The sequence below is a fragment of the Loxodonta africana genome, chromosome 2 (assembly GCF_030014295.1).
Source record: "Loxodonta africana isolate mLoxAfr1 chromosome 2, mLoxAfr1.hap2, whole genome shotgun sequence".
NCBI lineage: Eukaryota > Metazoa > Chordata > Mammalia > Proboscidea > Elephantidae > Loxodonta > Loxodonta africana.
This window is the reverse complement of record NC_087343.1, coordinates 219,686,865-219,708,733: the sequence shown is the minus strand read 5'-3', so window position 1 is coordinate 219,708,733 and position 21,869 is coordinate 219,686,865. Positions and strand designations below refer to the sequence as shown.

The window sequence follows — 21,869 nt, the reverse complement described above, 5'->3', positions numbered from 1 at the left end:
TCTTGGCTTTGCCTCTCACCAGCCTCACCCTAAAGAAGCCTCAGATTTCTTGTCTACAAAATGAGGGACCAAATCTCTCACTAGATCCCTCACTGGTCCATCTGCTCTTATCGTTCAGTGACTTCCTGATGGAGTCCAGGTAGAGAACCTGCAAGACTGGAAACCATGTGTTCTAGACCTAAATGTATGGGATATTTGCATTTCTTCTCTGAACTAATTATTCACCTTTGTGTTGCCCCCAGAATGAAGCAATAGGTGTTTTCAGACTACCTTGGAATTGTGTCTCAGCTAGCAGTAGTTGTTAGCTGCCAACAAGTCAGCCCCTGGCTCACAGTGACCCCATGTGTTACAGAGTTTTCTTAGTTTTAATCTTTTTGGAAGCAGATCACCAGGCCTTTTCTTTTGCAAAGCCACTGGGTGGGCTTAAACCGCCAGCCTTTAGGTTAGGGCCATCTGGGTCCTCTCTGCTAGCGGCAGTTATTTATTCTTTCAGGTGACTGTTTACAGTCTCCTGTGTGATATTTTTTTTTTTTTTTTTCATCTTTCCCCACCCATCTCTCTGTTCTTGGCAATTCAGCATCATCAATGTTAATGTTATAAGAAAGCAAATAACTCACTTTTTGCTGGGTCAGAGGAACTGCCGCTTTGACAGCTAAGCCACAGGGAGATGCAAAGAGGAAACTCCTTTCAGAGACTCATCAGTGTAGGATGTTTGGCAGCAGCAGGTACTGGGCTTGGCTTGTTTCCCCAAAATGATGCTTCTGTTTACTCAGGAATCACTACAAAGAAAAACAGAAGGAACAGTGTGTTTCAAATCACACACTCCTCACCAAGTAGTCACACAGTTTGCTGTTTGTGAGTCTTGCTTTATGCTGGTTCACTATGTGCCTACACGACCCTGAGCCAGCATGTGAGCCCCACACCCAGCCTCAGTATTCTCATCTGTAAAATGGGGATGATCAACACAAACACAGTCTACCACAGTCACCTGTCGGCAAGGATAACCCGTAATTAACTGCCATAGACTTGATTCCGACTCACAGCAACCCTATAGGACACAGCAGACTGCCCCACACAGTTTCCAAGGAGCACCTGGTGGATTCGAACTGCCGACCTTTTGGTTAGCAGCTGTAGCTCTTAACCACTATGCCATCAGGGTTTCTTCAGCAACGATAGTGATATGTAAATATCTGAGAATCCTGTCAGGATTAGGAAGCCAATCAATACAGCATCTCCTAGTTTCTGAGGAGACATGAAGGACACATAAATTAGTTACAGAACAATTTCTCATCCTGGTAATTTACCTTCTGTACATAACAGAGTGTGTGGCTGGTGCCTAAAGAATTTAACAGCAACAACGACAACAACAAAAATAGTTGCCATTGAGGAGATTTGATTCTGGCTCTGCGACCCCATGTGTTTCAGAATAGACTGGATCTCCATAGGGTTTTTAATGGCTATGATCTTATGGAAGTAGATCCCCAGGACTTTCTTCCAAGGCACCTCTAGGTGAATTCAAACTGCCAACCTTTCAGTTAGTAGTCGAGCACCACCCAGGGACTCCTAAGGAATTTAACCTAAGGAAGAAATTCACCAATTCTCAACTCAGTGTTGGTGTCTGAAAATCATCATCCTGGATGAGAGGACAAAGGGGCCAGCAAGGAAAGGCGTGCAGGGAGAGGTGAAGAAGGGGTAGGCTACTTTAATGGCGAAAGAGTAACTCAAAATTTCATTCATATTCCGTTCCAAATATATTCACCACGGTTGTTACTGTGTGCCGCTGAATCAGTTCCGACTCACAGGGACCTCATGTGACAGCAGAACTGCTCCATAAGGTTTTCTAGTGTGTAATCTTCACAGAAGCGCATCGCCAGGTTTTTCTCCCATGGAGCAGCTGGGTGGGTTCGAACCACCAATCTTTCAGTCAGCAGTCAAGTGCTTTACCGTTTGCACCACCAGGGCTCCTTATATTCAATCTTAAACAGAATTAAATAATCCTAGGGCTTTCCAGCACTAGCTACCACTCCAGGGATTCTTTTCCTAGGGGTCCCCTTAGCCAAACTGGTGGTGTTCTCAGCTCCCTGTGGAGTTCCTGTTTGGCCAGAGCTCCCATAGCACACCCCTCAACTCTGGAGAAGTCACTTTGAGAGGCAGATGGAAGGCAAGAACCCTTTGGATCCTGTGCTCCAGGGGTGGTGAGACTTCTTTCTTTCTTCCTTTGTGAAATCTTTTGCATGACTGGAATTTGTAGGTTATTTTGGCAGGGAGAGGGTGCCAGGAATCACCCAACACACACAGAAAATACATTTTGGAGAGAAACATGAACACTAAATGCAAGTGAAAGATGACAGTTTCCATCTTTCTTTCCTTTCTTGTGTAGTTTTGCTCTTTTTCAGTTGTTGCTTCAATAGTAACCATTAAGTTCTCATTCTATTAATGTGCCTTTTCCCAGGATCCTTCAGGAAAAAAAAGACCTGTTTCTGTCGAGTCAATTCAACTCACAGCAACCCCATGTGTTACAGAGTTGAACTTCTCCATAGGGTTTTCTTGGCTGTAATCTTTATGGATGCAGACTGCTAGAGCTTTCTTCCTCAATATTGCTGGGCGGGTTCAAACCACCATATTTAGGTTAGTAGTTGAGCGCAAACTGTTTATACGTATATATATACCTACATACAACTTGGTGGTTCTATTTCTCTAGAGAACCTTGACTAAGAGAGATTTTGGCCACAGAGCTTCTGATTAAGCAGGCCCAGAACCCAGGAATCTGTATTTTAACTAGTGTCCCAAGCTCTAATCTACCCTGGCCCCTTTGAGAGGCACCAGTGGGTAGGACTTGCATAGAACTGACCAAACGTGGGCACCACATCATAAACGAGTGAGGCCAAAGACCCCAGATCACCGTGTCCCCCCTAATTTTTAAGTGGATTGGTCACAGAGACTGAGGATTTCCCTTTCCCCAGGAAGGTGAAGGAGAACACGATGGCCTTGGGAGGATGATGTACACGTCCATCATCTGGGACAGAGAAGGACATGACCTCCGGGGTGACACATGGCCTGAAGCCAAAGACAAGCAATGTCTCCTGCAATCCAGCCCACACCAGCACGTGGCCTGGGAGGCAGCACTGATGCCCATGGTGGGAGGCTAGGCCTGGGCCTTCTCAAAGGAAAGACATTTTATGAAGTGGGTTTTCATGAGACCAATGAAGCTTAGCTGCTGGACTGCCCACCTCCACTGTTACCTTATTCTTAAAGAGGACCTCCCCCAAAGTATATGACATCAGATGCCACAAACCCAGATCTGGGCCTCAGCTCAAGCAGAGGAGACAATGTCTCCTGCCTGGAGAGGCAAGTGTGACCAGGAGTGAGCAGGGACTGAACAACCCTGGGTGCCCCCTCCAAGGAATCAAGGAGAAGCAGTGAGGAGCAAGGTTGTCTGCAACTGCCCAAACCCACACTGCACCGCAGCTCTCAGCTCCTACCTGTCCAGCTCCCTGCCCAGTGCAGGGGCTGAGCACGAGCAACAGAAGGGGAGGGAACAGCACAGCTCATGGAGGGAGCCCCTGCATCTTCCGAGCAGCCCGTTGATAATGCTTCATGAATCATTGATGGTTTTGTCATTGAAGTGCCAAAGGGATTCTTTCAGAAGCATATGGAAGAGATGCTCTGGCAGGAAAAGGAGTAAGAAGCCACCTGAGGAAGACAGCAGAAGTGAGACCCAAGAATACACCGCATCACAAGACAGTGAACTTCTGTTAAGGGTGATGGAAACAGCCGGGAACGGTTCATAATGGTGATGGTTGAACAACATGAACGTAATTAATGTCACTGAAGTACACATGCGAAGACTGTTGAAATGCTAAATATTTTGTTACCTATATATTTGGTACAATTTAAAAAAAAAAAATGAATACACCCCATCAAAGGTTTCCCAACAGGAAAAAAGAGTTGGAGAAGGGGACTGAAGTACAGAATTACCACTCATGCAATTAAATTTACACCTTGATGACTCCTCTAAGCTAGCTGGGGGTCTGGGAAAACAGATGTTTTATTTGAAAGCTGAGGAAGTCTACATAATCTCTTAAGAAAGGTTCAACAGTTTAACAGAGGATTCTACATAAGCTGCTGTGCATTTCAAATCTCCAGGAAAACGGGCACAGGGATAGAAAAACAGATCAATATAACGGAGCCCATAAACAAATTTACAGTTATGTGAATCCTAATAAATGACCAGGGAATCACAACTCAGTGGGGAAAGAGTGGTCAATAAATGATGCTGGGTCAATATGATATCAACACCGGGAGGTGGGTGCAGTACCTGATCCCTACCTCACATTATACTCAGAAATCAAACATAGAAGGATTGTATGCCTAAAGTGAAAGGTACAACAATAAAGCTTCCAGAAGAAAAGCTTTCTGATATTGGTCCATGTAATTATTTTTTAAACAGGACAAAAAAACCAAACTATAAAAGCACAGACTGGTAATGGAACTTCAAAAGATAACATCATGAAACTGCAAAGGCAGGCCACAGACTGGTAGACCATGTTGCCGTATGTGTACCTGCCAAAGGACTATTATTCAGAATATATAAAGAACTTCTACAAATTAATGTAGAAAATGGAGAAAAAAAATTTAATGAGTTTGGGTGAATAGTTCACAAAATAAGATACCCAAATGACCAAAAACGTAAGAAAGGAGAGCACAACATCATTAGTCACTGGGGAAATACAAATAAAACCACAATAAAATATCACAATCATCTACTAGAATAACTGAAATTAAATAAATGGGCAGTACCAAGTTATTTTTTTTTTTTTTACCAAATGTTGCCAAGGATGTGAAGCCAACTGAAATTCTCTTACCTTGCCAGTGGATGTGTAAATTGGCTCAAATGCGCTGAAAATTTGTACCTACTTCAGCCAGAAACCTGTTGTCATGGAGTCAATTCTGACTCATGGTGACCCCATGTGTGTCAGAGTGGAACTGTGCTCCACAGGGTTTTCAATGGCCGATTTTCCAGAAGTAGATCACCAGGCCTTTCTTCTGAGGCACCTCTGGGTGAACTTGAACCCACAACCTTTCAGTAAGCAGTCGAGCACCTTAACCATTTGCACTGCTCAGTGACCTACTTTGGCAGTATCTAATAAAGTTAAACACAAACCCTATAATCCAGAAATCCACTCTTGGACACACACCTAAGAGAAATGACTATGTCTACCAAGAGACATGATCAAGAATGTTCACAACAGCATTGCTCGTAACAGCCAAAAACTGTTGTATCAGTTTGGATCCAACCAAGAAAGAGAAACCACACAGTAAATGGAACAAATTAATATAAAAATTTAATATAAAGAATTATTAACAGGGGGTTAGGGTGACAAGGATTAGCAGTAAGAAGTAAAGAGAACTGCAAAGACTATAGGAATAGCAGATATAAGTAACAGAGACTGCCCCTAGGGCTGAGACTGAGCACCCCAGGAAGAGGCCCCAGAGATCCAGACTTCACTGGAAACAGCCATGGCCCAACTAAATGCAGAGATGTCACTGTGGCCCCACACTGGTGAAACTTGCCAGAAGTCTACCATTTGGAACTTTCCAGAAACCTGCCCTCTAGATGTCAGGGAAAGCTGTTCAGAAGGGACACCTCACGAATGCACCCTGCATCTCTAGCATCGTTGTTGCTGACGCCACATATATTCACTAAGATGATAGCGGCTTACTCTATAGCTCTCCTCACTTCCTTTTGATTCCTCACCAGAATTGCCTTTGACGTCCATAATTCTACCAAGCTTCTTCAAGGCAATCTAGGCTTTTACTATTAAAAAAAAAAAAACAAAAAACCCCGCTGCCATTGAGTCAATTCCAACTCATAGTGACCCTACAAGACAGAGCAGAACTGCCCCATAGAGTTTCCAAGGAGCACCTGGTGGATTCAAACTGCTGACCTTTTTGGTTAGCAGACATACCTCTTGACCACTACGCCACCACAGTTTCCGATTAGGCACCTTAAAACTCTTCTAGCCTCTACCCACTACCCAACTCCAAAAATACTTCCACATATTACGTATTTGTTAGAGCAGCATCCCACTCTTCTGGTACCAAATTCTGTCTCAGTTATCCAGCGTTACTATAACAGAAATACCACAAGTGGTGGCTTTAACAAACAGAAATTTATTTTCTCACAGTTTAGGAGGCTATAAGTTCGAATTCAAGGTGCTGGCTCTAAGGAAAGGTTTTTTTCTCACTGTTGGCTCTGCAGCAAGGTCCTGGTCTCTTCGAGCTTCTGCTTCCTAGTTCTTGGAGATCTTCATGTGTCTTGGCATATGTCTTCCTCCATTTCTTCCCTGCCGCTTGTTTAATCTCTTTTATATCTCAAAAGAGATCGACTCAAGATACATCCTACACTAATCCTGTCTTATTAACATAGCAAAGACAACCCATACCCAAATCAGATTATAACCACAGGCGCAGAGGTTAGGATTTACAATGCCTATTTTTTTTGGTGGGGACACAATTCAATCCGTAACAGGGAGGTACTGGGGGAAGTTGCTGGTCACTGCCAAAGCTTGAGGAGCAACCACCCCTAAACCAAGAAGCTAAAAATCTATCCTCCTGCAATGTACCTCCAGCGCCCTTTACTGACAACACTTCAGGGCCAGCTGGCAGAGGAGAAGTATCGAAATGGCCCAGATGCATTTTCACAGATGAGTCAAAAAGGGCGAATTTGAACCTAAGAGGCAATAAATCAATAACTGAAACAACTATAAAAAAAGAAATGTCCATAAGCAGCAGAGTGGATACGTTACATGCTACACAGTAATAAAAAATATAAACTACTGATACACACAAGATGGATTTCACAGTCATCATACAGAGTGAAAAAAACTAGATGTTAAAGAGTTCATGCTGGATTATTCCATTTATATGACATTCAAATCAATAATGATAGAAGTGAGAATAATGGTTTCTTTTTGTGGGGGTGGGGGGTGTTACTGACCGGGAGGAGATGCAAAGAACCCTTCAGGAGAGATGGGTGTATTTTTTTCTTGATCTGGTGGTTGTAAAAGCAAAAATCAAACCCGCTACCATCAAGTCAATTCTGACTCACAGCAACCTATGTAAAAATCAATTAAGCTGTACACCTAAGAAAAGCACCCAGGTGGTGCAGTGGTTAGTTCTACGCTGTCCCATAGGGTCGCTCTGAGTTGGAATCAACTCAATGGCAACAGGTTGGGATTTTTGGTTTGTACATCAAAGATCTATGCAATTTGTAAGTTATACAGCATTAATATTTTGAAGTAAATTTAAACAAAAAACAAAGTTCTGAAAAGGTGACATTTCTGCAGAACTGACTGAACTTATTTGGCCACAACCCGATTTTTTTTCCACAGTGATTTCATGAGCTATTTTATCACAGAAGTGACCCTGGAAAATAAAGTCTGGGACAGTCATATGTGGAAGACAGGACCCTTATCAAAGTGTACTCAGGGTTTGCTGTGGTGCTTCTTACAATATTTCAGTAATTGTCAAACCAGGACCGAATCCATTTTCCACTAATCCAGGTAAAAGATGCTGCAGAACAGATAAAGCCACTGACTTTGTTACATCCAGGGAGCGTGCTAGAGCGGAAAGAGAAGGAATTTGGAGTCAGAAGACCCTTGTTCTCATCCTGTCTCAGCCACAACAGTGGAGTAATATGGCATAAGATATTTAAGTGCTCCAAACCTGCTTCTTTGTCTCCAGTTGGGGATAATAGGCCTGCCCAATAGAGAACTTGGGAAGCACTACATAGCGGTACTGGAGCTCTGGTGGCACAGTGGTTCAGAGTTATGGCAGTTCGAATCCACCAGCCACTCCTTGGAAACCCCATAGGGTATTTCTATAGGTGCTATAAGGTGGCTATGAGTCAGAATCGACTTGACGGCAATGGGGTTCAGTTTTATATAATGGTAATAACTGTTTCTGTCATGACATCTAATGAAAGTGTGCCTTTTAGGAGTGTGAGTGGAACTGAGTAATGTCAACTCAATTCTCAAGTTTCACCTTGATAGAGGCATTCTGCCCACCATGACACCTGTACATGACTAGCAGGGGTGTACTTCCATGGAATGGCCTCCCCTAGAGACAGTGGGTAGAGCAGTCTAGAAGTTGCTTTAACAGCCCCCCTCCTGGCTCTGCTGACCTTCCCGGCCATAACTCCTGAGACCGGTGGGCACTGGCAGTGAGTACACAGCCTGGTGGGCACCCTCTCCTCAGAGCACAGCAACCTTCTCTTGGAAGGCCAGTGAGGGGGATGAAATTGGGCCTGATGAAGTCTGCCATTCAAAGTTAGGGCTTCTCAAAGCCAGTTAAGGACCCACAAACCCCCCCAAACATTTTTTACATCATGGATCCCTGTAATGCAGCTAGGGGAAACTTACGAACCCCTTCTCTGAATAATGTTTATAAATGCATAAAACATATAGAAATACAAAGGAAATCAATTGTGTTGGAATAAATTTATCCAAATATTTTTAAAATGTGCTAGAGTAACACATGCATGCCTTCATTATTGTATTTAATAATGCTATCTAGCTGTGAGTCTAACAACTACCTTACTTTTGAAGGCACGATGAGCTTCACAATCGGACACATCCACAACTACTCTCATGTGGGTGAAAACACTGATGATCTGTACTGGTGACAAAGCCACCAGCACTATTACTGTGTGAGTCAAGACCTATATTCATAGTGGAGGGAAATGCTAAATTTCAATTTGAGGTTAATGAAAATGAAGGCATAATCTTTTTCCCATCCAAGGTCCCAGACCCCATGTCAGTAGTCCTTGCAGTGGGTGCTTGGGGTCTTTGACCACCAACAGTGGACAAACACACATACAAGTGGCCCCTGAGTGATAGTCACATTTCAAACTAATAAGGATAGCAATTTCTAAGCGGAAAAACATCACTGCAGATTTATTTATGAGGCATTTGGTGAGATCATCCCCACATTTCCAATCACTCTAGGAAGGTTTTCTGGTCTCTTTTTGTCTGATCTCCTCTTTTCAATAGGCCAAGGTCCCTCTTGAGGTCTGGGAATCATGACTGGGGTGGAATGCAATGGGTGTTGGTGGCTGCACATTTTTACCACATCTTTTAGTAGTATACATATTTTTAACTTTATGAAAAAGTGGTCATAGTGGCTGACAATTTTCTAAATTTTTCCTACTTAGCAAAATCATCAACACTATTTCTCCCCCATTCTCCACTATTCAAAAGAGATATGGTTATAATACACTCTCACTCCCCATGGAAGCCTAGTGGAGATTCAACAGGAGGCATCCTTTGGCTGTGTCCACTCACACTGCCTGACCTGGGCCTGACTTGCTGTGGATCAACACAGAGCCTGGGGTAGGTGGACTGAAGTCTGTACATGGAGATGGTGAGAGAATGCCTGTGGCCTCCCCTTTGGTGAGAGGGAATTTAAGTTGTCCCAAACCAGTGAGAAATGGTTTCTTCCTCTGCCTTCCATATCATCTCATGGTAGCCTCATCAAGCTCAGGTGTCTCATTCATTGTTGTCCTTTCATACTCATGTATTTGCAGATGGTGTGCCTGGGTGGTGGGAAGTTATGTTAGGGAAGCACCCCTAAGGTTGGCCTCAGAGCTGTCTGTGGTTTTGAGGTCAACCAATGAACCCAGGAACACACCCTCTTGGATGGGCTTCAAACGCTGCCCTGTCACCAGGGGAAGAGAGAACCAGGCCCTCATCCCAGTCCTTTTCATTGCCACAGACAGGGGTCCAGGTGCTGGAGTTTGATGACAAAGACAAATTTTGAGGGGTTCAGGGTCCATAAGATGAGTAATGGCTGTGGAATGACACAGCAAGATGGTAGTTGAGCACAGAGGAGAGAAAGGGGAGTCCTGTCTGGGTATGTCCAGAGAAAGCTTCTCTAGGAGACTGATGAGCAGAAGCAGGGAATCCAGAAGGTCGTGGGTTCCAGAAACAGTGGAGTGAGGGAAAATCTTAGAAATGAGGTTGGAGACACGGCTAGATGGGGTCTTCACGGCCTTGAAGAGCTTACTGAACAGTCTGCACACAAGGTAAGGATATCAGGGGTCCACAGTCCTTAATAGAGCTTTATAAAATAATGAGTCTGGGTCTAATGGGGTCTCTCTCCCCTTGCCACTAATGCAACAAAGGAGCCTTCCACTTACATAAAATGTCAGTTCAATCAAACCAAGTGACTGAAGAGATGGAAATCAGGGATCCAGGCTACTGACCACTGGTCTCAGATTCAGTGAATTTCAGAGCTGCAAGGTATTTTAGGGATCAACTCCAACACCTACTGAGCAACTACTAAGCACTCAGTGGCTAACAAAAGATCAGTGGTTCAAACATACCAGCCACTAGGCAGGAGAAAGATGTGGCAGTCCGCTTCCACAAAGATTACAGCCTGGGAAACCCTATACGGCAGTTCTATTCTGTCCTATAGGGTCACTATGAGATGGAATCAACTCGACGGCAATGGGTTTGGATTATTTTGTTGTTGTTGTTACTGTGTGCAAGGCATGGTGCTGGTCACAGTGGAAAGAACAAACATGAGTACTCATGGGTCTCCTTGGAATTCCCCAATTAAGTGGAGAGCCAGACTTGCCTCCACTGTACTCACTTGGAAAGCCAATTCTTTTCAACACTTTAAGTATTCTTTGCTGAACAATAGCCCAAATAACACTGAATGCTTTTATTGAGCAATTTTATCCACAGAGTCAAAAGAAAAAAAAGAAAAGTGTCCATGGATATAGTAAAGCCAATCTACAAGGGATGTTTAAAGAAAATAGCTTTTGGTTACTTCAGTAAACTAAGAATTAAAGCATTAGGACCTCTCTTTTGAACAAAAAGTAAATAAAAAAGTTAAAAACAGAGGAAAAAAGGATTCAACAGAATGTTATTAGTGGGAATGCTGATTATTCTGTTGTAACTACCCATTTTAGAAAAAGCTAGAAATTTTTAAAAAGTCCTTTAATTGCCTATGTGTGAAGAAATAAACCAAGGAAAGTATTCTTTAGCCCCATATAAAACACACTGAAAATAAATATAAGAAATTTTTCTCAGAGAACATCCTGGCTATTCTGGAAGCCTGGAGCCCCAAGAGTAGAGCTATAGACTCCAGGCTGTTTGAGTATGAGCCCAGTAAAGAATCTGAGAGTGATAGGAAGTCAGCATGCAAATCACTAGCACAGGGTTGGGGAAGGGAGAGAAAGATTTAAAACAAGATGGTGTGATCATTCTAGAAACTATCATATAGCATGCCCAGATATAAATTTATATGAAGAGCCCTGAACAAGAGGCAACAGAAGCAATATCCAGCAGTCAGAGTGGATTGTGCTGCATGAAACACATCTTAAAACTCTTTAGGGCTAGAATTTTTTCTTTCTTATCAAGTTGAGTAATCTTTAAGATGACTCAATTCCTTAAATCGTCTCACAATGTCTTGTGTTACCTGTTCCGACTGACCTTCCCCTGCTCTCTATGCCCAGTCACACCTGTCCTCCTTCAGTGCCTTAAACAGACCCTGTTTTTCTTACCCTTGCAAATGCACCTCCTTGTGTGCATCATCATCTCCCTACACCTCTCCCACCTCCTCACCCCCCACTTCTGCTCAGCCAGCTCCTAATGACCCTTAACCGTCAATTACTGCTCATGGCTTCCATTGTATTGTATCTTGTTAATTTAATGAATGGGATTGATTTTATTAATTCTATGTGCAAACCTTGGAATCCAGCTTACCTTTGCACCACTCAACCACTCCACAAGGACAATAGAACCCATTTTCGGTGTTTTCTGTAACGTCCACCATTGCACACTGCTTAGCACTTAGAAACCAAGGAAGATTTCTGAATGAATAAACGAGAAATGATGATACCCAAGCCTCCAAAAGCCAAATTCTGATCCTTTGTGAATAAGAGCTTCAGAATAGAAGTGGCTGGCCTAGGAGCAGGCCTGACTCCATTTCACTACAAGCTCCTACTACTGCATTTCTGGGAATGTACTTTTGACATCTTCCAAATTCATATGCATATGGACTTGGGCCTCTGGCTGAGTGGAACCAACAGACAATATGGCTATCCTTGAGCAAGCCTGGACAAGCCCGGACAATTCCAGCAAAGTTTGGGGAGGGTCAACGAATCTGAATCTTGCTGGAAGGCTCCTGGTTCCACTCTGTATCTATGCTCATGAAACAGCTTCTGCTTGGATTCATTGGTCTTCATTCTGTGTGAGCTAATGTCTCCCCATTCAAATGTGTCTTGGGCTTTCAATCTTTTTTTTTGTTTGTTTTTACTTTAGCATAGTCTGAGAGTTTCAATCTACAACACTTTGGCATAATTGGCAGGACTTTGAAGGTGTCTTATCTTAAACAAACTCCAAGATTGTCAAGGATCAGAGCTCCCATGCCAGCTTGAGCCCCTTGTACTCAATCTGTCTCCATGAAATCTCAGGATTGCGAAGATAAGCCCTCTTGAATCTTGAGCCTCTGCTTTGTTCTGTACAGTTCTCTGGGAGATTTATTGACAGTGTTGTTTTTGCTTTTATTTTCCATTCACATTCTGAACATTTTGACGTGTTCAGTCCCTCCATTTAGTGGGAAGACCTGATAAGGCTTTAGAACTCAACTTTTGTTTTTTCTACAAGCACGTAAGACTTAAGTGCACCTTTAACATTCTAATACTTGCAAGTTACTTTGTAAGATGGGAAATGCCAGCTCCAAAGATGGACCTGGTTCAATTTTGTATCTTGATCACTAGCATGCACATATTACAGGTGATTTAGGAAATCAATGGCCATTGTGGGGCTCATTTGACCTCAGTAAATCAATTTTTCTGTACAGCAAATTGGAATCTAAAAGCTTCTGTGTAATACAGCCACAGTAGAAAGCCTATTTTAATTGGTGTTTAAAAGTCTTGAACAGGCATCAAGACAGCAAATTTGTATACTTAGAAGACACTGTTTCTAACAGTCCAAACAAATTAAGAAATTGCAATGTGAGAGCTCTATAATTTCTTCAGCCATTTCATTCCCTCCTGTCTCTGACCCTGTCTCTAATCCCTCTCCCCTTTTTGCTCCTTTTATACTTACTCCCTTTTATCCACCTTTACCTTCTTACACTCCTGCTGAAATGCCTTTTAGCTCTTCAGAATTTTTTGTTGTTGTTGTTATTGTTGGCCCTATATTTTACTTTTGTTTCCATTTGTCTTTTTATGTTGACCTGGATTTTGGTGCACAAATTGGCTTGATTAAGGTTGTTACAAAGGATCTCGGAGTTTTTTGGGCCACTCTATTCCAAGGCAATCCCTTGCTAGGACTTGTCTTGCCTCTGAGAAACTGAAAGTAACACCTCACTTTCAAATTCTAAAATTTTATAAGTACACATTTGGATGGATTCACCAAATCTTGCAAGAAAATAGGTGATGCCAATTTACAGGGGAGGTGGCAGCTCCTGACTTGTTTTATGAAATTCACGGGGTAGGGGGGAGCTCCTGACCTGTTTTATGAAATTTGAAGGGGGAGGAGGTAACTCCTGACTTATTTTATGATAAATATTCTCATTATAGAATCACAGTGTTAAAATTAAAATCATCAGTAGCAATTTTACTGTACCTTACAAATGCAAGAATATATTTAAGGTCTAAAATAAGAGACTAGGTCTCTAGCTGGCAGAATGAATTAAGTTCAAAAAGAAGGACACCAAAGGCTTCAACCTTAGAGCTTAACATCTTTGATCAATGATCCCAGATTCCTCCTCCCACTGGCATGCTTGTTTGGATTCATATTTAAAAACACTATAAGCTAAATATACTAGAAGTAATTTGGAATTTCAGTGATCATTTTGGGAAAATGAGTTCCCATCTGCTGAGGTTTTTTTTTGTTTGGTTGGTTGGTTGTTTTGTTTTGTTTTGTTTTTCCTTTCTACTTTGGGAAAATGAGCTCCCATTTGTGTTTTCCTTTTTCTTTGGGAACTTTTGTCAGGTGCTCAGAGGGTCTCACAGTCCTCCATCTGAGGCTCTGGCAAATTAATAAGTTTTATCTAGAACCTATTTTTTCCATTGAGTTGAGCTGATATTACCAAAATTCGCTATAAACACTTCAAAAAACTAGGCTTCTCATATCCTTGTTTTGTGTGGTATTGTATAAGCCTATTCTCTGAGCTGGCCTTACAGTATGGTGAGATTATGCGGTCTTTCTGTCTCATTTTGTTCTAAGAGCTTCCCTCTGGCCTAGTGTTGTGTCTGAGTTTCTGCCTTACATCAGGCTGGAGGTCATGGCTGACAGTTGCTGTTTTCTGTAAGGCTGTCTTACAACCTCAGTTCTTTCCTCGTCCAAGAGAAGCTGCATCTTGTGTCTGTCTTATGATTTAGACTTGTAGTAGCTACTCTGAAAAACTTTAATATAAATTGGTCTATTTAAAAAGTGCACTAAAAAATGAATCATATATTTTAATTGCTACAACAAGGCCTTAAAAAGAAACAAATTATTCTAAATTGCTAATTGTCATGGATTGAATTATGTCCCCCCAAAAATGTGTCTATTAACTTGGTTAGGCTGTGATTCCCAGTATTCTGTGGTGGTCCTCCATTTTGTGATTGTAATTTTATGTTAAAAGGATTAGGGTGGGACTGTAACACCCTTACCAGGTCACATCCCTGATCCAATGTAAAAGGAGTTTCCCTGGGATGTGGCCTGCACCACCATTTATCTCGCAAGAGATAAAAGGAAAGGGAAGCAAGCAGAGAGTTGGGGACCTCATACCACCAAGAAAGAAGCACTGGGAGCAGAGCATGTCCTTTGGACCCGGGATCCGCAAGCCTGAGAAGCTCCTGGACCAGGGGAAGATTGAGGACAAGGACCTTCTTCCAGAGCCGACAGAGAAAGGCTTCCCCTGGAGCTGACATCCTGAATCTGGATTTGTAACCTATGAAAACATGAGAGAATAAATTCCTCTTTGTTAAAGCCATCCACTTGTGGTATTTCTGTTATAGCAGTACTAGATGACTAAGACAGAATTTGGTACCGAGAGTGGGGTGCTGCTCTAACAGATACCTAAAATGTGGAAGCGATTTTTAAACTATGAATAGACAAGCGACAGCAGCAGAGGACCAGTGCAGCAGAGAACCTGCAGCAGCAGAGAAACGGCAACAGCAGAGAACCAGCAGCAGGAGACCAGGGCAAGACGGCACTGGAGCCAACCCAGAGACGTGAGTGCCCATGAGCAGGAGGCTTCCTGGCAGAGTGCAGGGGGCTCCAGGCACTTATCGGTGGAGCTACAGAGCTTTGGAACTCACTTGCCCCAGTAGGGCAGATGCAGGCATGAGGCCCAAGGAGCCAAGAGGCCAAGAAACCAGGAAGCAGAAGCTAAAGAGACAAGGAATACAAGAAGCTGAGCTGCCTCAGTCTCAAAAAGTATAGCCATGGCCTCAGGGGTTTCAAAGGGTGGAGCCATGGCCTCTTGTGTTTCTAAGCGTGGAGTTGCCACTCAGATGGACGAGGACAATGGGGTACCTAAAGCCGATGGAGCACAGTTGCCATCCCAGTGGGCCTGGAAGTTGGAGCTGAAGCCCAGGGCTGAGGGACCTGCACTCAGTCAGGAAAGTGTGGCCAATACCTAGAGTCTGGAGGGCAGGGCCATTGTGTAAATGGTCTCAGAGGACAGAGGATTATTTGCAAAGTCTTGAAGGTTAATGTAATGTGTTCTGCTAACTTGCTTGGCGCTTCTTATGCCTTCTTTCTCTACAATTTCTCCCATTTGTAATGGAAATGTCTAGTTTGTGCTTGTTCTGCCATTGTATTTAGGAAGCCGATAACTTTGTATTCTGGATTTCACAGATGAAGAGGAGTTTTTGGATTTTGGACTTTCTAAGACTTTTGCTACGATATGAAGGGTTGAACATGCTTCACACGTGGCAAGGATATGAGTTTTGGGGGGCCAAAAGGTGGAATGTCATGGATTGAATTGTGTCCCCCAAAAATATCACCTTGGTTAGATCATGATTCCCTTGTACAATTGTATAACTGTCTACCATTTTATCTTCTGATGTGATTTCTCTATGTATTATAAATCCTATCACTATGATGTAATAAGATGGATTAGTGGCAGTTATACTGATGAGGTCTACAAGATTACATAGTGTCTTAAGTCAATCTCTTGAAATAGAAGAGAAGTGAGCAGAGAGACATGGGGACCTCATGCAGTGCTGGGAGTAAAGCGCATCCTTTGGACCTGAAGCTCCTGCATGAGATGCTCCCAGACCAAAGGAAGACTGATGACAAGGAGTTTCCTCCAGAGCCAAAAGAGAGAGAAAGCCTTCCCTTGGAGCCAGCACCCTGAATTTGGACTTCTAACCTACTGGACTGTGAGAGAATAAATTTCTCTTTGTTAAAGCCATCCACTTGTGGCATTTCTGTTATAGCAGCACTAGATGACTAGACAGTTGTTACTGGACTGTGTTATAAACACTTGTTGATGCCCTAACTCCCATCTCTTTCCCTGTTGCTATTCGTTTGCTCCTCAGATTACCAGTAGTGCCATTCCCTGCTTTAAGGCCTTAAGCAGGTATGCCAAAAGGCAACCTGGTTTCATGTACTCCTTGACTGGTTTGCCTTTACTTGACATCTTTAGCTGGTTACCTGAAAGTGCTGGATCATGGATTCAATCCCTATTAATTACTGGTTTACTAATCAAATGCTGTCAAAAGTTGTCTGATTACTCAGAACACCAATTTAATATCTGTGAAGAGAATAATGTACTCATATTTCAGATGGACTCAAACTCACTCCTTAAACCACCCCCTTTAGAGCCAGGTTATTACTTAACATGGCCCACCGTATTATGTCATTCCAAGGTTAATACCACAGAACTAGAGGCTTCAGCTATGGCATGCTTAAGATTTTAGATGGTGAGTGGCTATTTATAAATAGAGTCTCAGGTCTTAAAGGCTTAGTATAGTAATTATAAGAACCTCTAAAAGACAGCAACAAAATAGTTCTCTTTCTTTAAACATATTCATGTATGTCCTAAGGGAACATATAAATCCAAGTCCATGCAGAAGAAAGCAACTCTCCCCAAAATGGCAGTTAATAATGTGATCAAACAATTTTTCAGAAATTCTTGATCAAAAGGAGGGAATGAATAAGAGCTTCAGAACGGAGGTGCCTGGCATATTTAGGTTGATTAGCCTAGGAGCAGCCCGACTCCTTTTGTTACAAGCTCCTACTTCTGCATCCCTGAGAATTAACTTTGACTTCTTGCCATTCATATGCATATGGACTTGGACCTCTGGATGGGTGGAACCAACATACAATGCCGCTATGCCTGGACAAGGCCTGCAAAGTCCAGGAAAGTCCAGGGAAGATCAACCAATCCAAATCTTTCTGGGAGGTTCTCAATTCCACCCAATTATCTATTCTCATGAAACAGTCGCCCCTTGGATCCGTTGGTCTTCACCGTGTAGGCTAACGTCTCCCCATTCGAATGTTTCTTGTGCTTTCAATAAAACTCTGTTTTACTTTAGCAGAGTCTGAACATTTCACTCTAAAACATTTGTGATTCAGATACATTTTCTTCCTTGAAAACAAATTCTTGGTTTATATGGTATCTCACTGGGATGAATCTGGCTAGCAAAATTTTTCATTGCTTTCGGTATTACTGTTTTTTTTTTTTTCTTGGAAGAAATAGAAGCTGGTTTATTTCAAGGAAAGAGGAAGCAATATCAAGAGTCTCACCCTCTATGTTCACGCATAGGAGGCTGGTGGGTAATTAGAGGCAAAGTGTGTCTATCAGGGCTGTTCAGAAACCCAATGAAATGCAGTTTTAGCTTCTGACAAAAGAAGCCAAGAAAAATCTCCTAGCTTTCCAATATCAGTGGGAGAGTTTACCACACTATGTATTCTCTTTTCTTTCTCTTCAAAAAGTAATTTGAAAGAGCATCTAGAATTAATAAAAGATAGGTTTTTGCAGGCACTTTATTTCAACAGTGCAAGAAGCAAGGATACATACATGCGCCCATTTGTCCCCACCTATGCTAGGATGCAGAGAAAGCCCTGTAGGGGTCAGCTTTGAAACCTAAAATGTCACAAGGACATTTTTTATTTGCTTAACAAAATAAAGAATACTAGCAAAGGAGTCCCTGGGTGGTGGAAGCATTTAACACACTTAGCTAATAACCAAAAGATTGGAGGTTCGAGTTACCCCAAGGCTTTGAGTCAGCTCATTTCAGTTCAAACCCATGGTGAGAATTTTCATTTCTAACAAGTTCTACATAAGAATCACCTGCAAATCTTGTTAAAACTGTAGGTTCTGATTCAGTACATCTGGGGTAGAAAAGCGAATTTTCAACAGAGGTTCAAACCAAAGTGAACCACTTCACAGACCTGGTTCACTTAGAGGAGGCTGGGAAGAAAGTCCTGACAATCTACTTCCAAAAAATCAGCTACTGAAAACCCTATGGAGAAAGCAGCCAACAAACACATGAAATTAGCCCTGAGAGAGATGTAAATCAAAATTACAATGGGATACCATCTCAATCCTGCTAAAATGGCACTGATTAAAAAAAAAAGAAAACAACAAATCCTGACAAGGATGTGGGGAGATTGGAACCCTTATGAATTGCTGGTGGGATTGTAAAATGATATAACCACTATGGAAAACAATATGGTGCATCCTCAAAAAACTAGAAATAGAGTTCTATTTAGCAATCCCACTTCTAGGTATATACCCTGGAGATCTAAAACTAAAGACACAATTAGACATATGCACACCTAAGTTCATCGCAGCGCTACTCAAAATAACAAAAAGATGGAAGAAACCTAAGGACCCATCAATGGATAAATGGATAAAAAAAAAAATGTGGTACATACATAGGATCCCTAGTAGTGCAGTGGCTAAGCACTCAGCTGCTAAGAGAAAGGTTGGCGCTCAAATCCACTAACCGCTCTGCAGGAAAAAGATGTGGCTGCCTGCTCCAGTAAAGATTAGAGCTTGGAAACACTGTGGAGCAGTTCTGGTATATCCTATAGGGTCGATATGAGTCAGAATCAACTTGATGGCAATAAGTGTGGTTTTCTTTTTTTTTTTTTTGGTACATATATATACAATGGAATATTATGCAGCCATGAAGAATAATAATGAGTTCTCAAGATATACTATAACACGGAAGATTGTGAAGAACATTATGCTGAGTGAAATAAAAAAAAAAGTGAAATAAGTCAGTCACAAAAGGACAAATACTGTGGATGTTGTTAGGTGCCACTGAGTTAGTTCTGACTCATAGCTACCCCATCTACAATAGAATGAAACACTGCCCAGTCCTGCACTGTCCTCACAATAATTACATTGTTTGAGCCCATTGTTGCAGCCATTGTGTCAATTCATTTCATTGAGGGTCTTCATCTTTTTCACTGACCCTCTACTTTACCTTTACTTCTCCAGGGATTGGTCCCTCCTGATAACATGCCCAAAGTACATGAGACAAAGTCTCATCATCCTCATTTCTAAAGAGCATTTTGGCTGTAATTCTTTCAAGACAGATCTGTTTGTTCTTCTGGTAGTCCATGGCATATTCAATATTCTTCACCAACACCATAATTCAAATGTTACCCATAATTTGTTATGACCCACACAGTTGAATGTCTTTGCATAGTCAATAAAATATAGGTGAACATCATTCTGGTATTCCCTGCTTTCAGCCAAGATCCATCTGACATCAGCAATGATATCCCTGGTTGCACATCCTTTTCTGAAACCGGCTAAATTTCCAGCAGTTCCTTGACGATGTACTGCTACAACTGTTTTTTAATTATCTTCAGCATACTTTTACTTGCATGTGATATTAATTTTAAAAAAACCAAAAACCCATTGCCATTGAGTTGATTCTGACTCAGAGCAACCCTGTAGAAAAGAGCAGAACAGCACTATAGGGTTTCCAGGGAGCATCTGGTGGATTAGAACTGCCAACCTTTTGGCTAGCAGCTGAGCTCTTTACCACTGAGCCTGATATTAATGATAATATTCAATAATTTCCACATTCTGTTGGATCACCTTTCTTTAGAATAGGCACAAATATGGATCTCTTCCAGTTGGTTGGGCAGGTAGCTGTCTTCCAGTTTCTTGGCACAGACAAGTGAGCACTTCCAGTGCTGCATCCACTTGTTGAGAAACATCTCAACTGGTATTTGGTCAATTCTTGGAGCCTTGTTTTTTACCAATGCCTTCAGTGCAGCTTGCACGTCTTCCTTCAGTACCATCAGCTCTTGATCACATCCTACCTACTGAGATGGTTGAATTTGACCAGTTTTTTTGGTACACTGACTCTGTGTATTCTTTCCATCTTCTTTTGGTACTTCCTGTGTTGTTCATAGTTTTTGCCCATAGAATCCTTCACTATTGCAACTCAGTCTTGAAGTTTTTCTTCAGTTCGTTCAGCTTGAGAAATGTTAAGTGTGTTCTTCCGTTTTGGTCTTCTAGCTCCAGATCTTTGCATATTTTATTATAATACTTTACTTTTTAGTCTTCCAAGCTGCCCTTTGAAATCTTCTGTTTGGCTCTTTTACTTCATCATTTCTTCTTTTTGCTTTAGCTATTCTAAGTTCAAGAGCAAGTTTCAGACTCTTTTCTGACATCCATTTTGGTCTATTCATTCTTTTGTCTTTTTAGTGGACTTTTTCCTTTCTTCATGGATGATGTCCTTGATATCATCCCACAACTCATCTAGTCTTTTGGTCATTAGTGTTTAATGTGTCAAATATAATCTTGAGAGGGTCTCCGAATTCAGGTGGGATATACTCAAGTTCCTACTTTGGTTCTCGTGAGCTTGTTTTTTCTTCAGTTTCAACTTGAACCTGCTGATGAGCAATTGATGGTCTGTTCCGTGGTCAACCCCTTGCCTTGTTCTAACTGATGATATTTAGCTTCTCCCTTATCTCTTTCCACAGATATAATCGATTCCACTCCTGTGTATTCCATCCAGCCCTTCACCAACATTTGGTGTTATATTCCCTCTGCCCAGCTACCAATACCGACTATTCTGATCAGAAACACAGTAGATGGATCCTGATAGAACGGAAGCAAAATGTGGAGCAGAACTCAAACTCCTAAAAAGCCCTGGCTTACTGGACCAGTTCAGACTGAAGGAGTCCCTGAGATTATCATCTGGGATACTCTTTAATGCCTGAACCAAAACTATCCCATGAGGTCATCTTTTAGCTAAATAACAGATTGGCTCATAAAATAAACAGTATCTATGAATACTGTGCTCCTTTAAAAAATCATCTGTGTGAAGTCAAATGGTCAACACTACTCGAAAGCAAAGACCAGAAGGCAATGGGCAGGGAAACCAGATGACAGGAAACAGAACAACCAGAACAGAAATAATGAGAAAGCTGACACTCTGTGAAAAATGTAACCAATGTCACTAAACAAATTGTGGAGAATTAGTGAAATGGGAACCTAATTTGCTGTGTAAACTTTGACCAAAACACAATATTTTAATAAAAAAATTAATTTAAAACACCTTATGAAGCATAGTTCTACTCTGATACACATGGGTCACCATGAGTCAGAGTCGCCTCGACAGCAACCGGTACTAGTAGTATGCCCTGGGTCAGGACAGTTGAGCTAAAGAGGAGGCTTCTAGTCAATTATTCCTTTAAACTTTTTATCAACTGCTTGCCCTTGGCTTATGACACTTTCCCAAAGGATGTCACATCTGTGTGAACTTAGCTGGAGAGCTGGTTCAGCAACAAAATGTCTTTATTCAGGAGTCAAGGGTATGATTCACCAACTCTCTTCTTGGTTCCTACAGACTTCTCTGACACCAAACTGTAAGGATCAACTGC

At 42.0% G+C, this 21,869-nt stretch overlaps 1 protein-coding gene across 10 annotated transcripts in view; it reads right to left on the bottom strand.

Moving 5' to 3' along the window:
* Positions 1-21,869, bottom strand: part of B3GALT5 (beta-1,3-galactosyltransferase 5) — a 110,160-nt gene that overhangs the window by 7,232 nt on the left and 81,059 nt on the right. For 7 of the 10 annotated variants that reach the window (XM_064279469.1, XM_064279466.1, XM_064279463.1 and 4 more), the window contains 3 exons: positions 14,790-14,952; positions 3,483-3,693; positions 618-779 (listed from right to left, as the gene is read on the bottom strand). The gene's annotated coding sequence lies outside the window, so the exon portion shown is untranslated. Of the gene's footprint in view, positions 1-617; positions 780-1,114; positions 1,243-3,482; positions 3,694-14,789; positions 14,953-21,869 lie in introns of all 10 variants that reach the window. The other 3 variants (XM_064279464.1, XM_064279470.1, XM_064279471.1) reach the window with 3 other exon arrangements.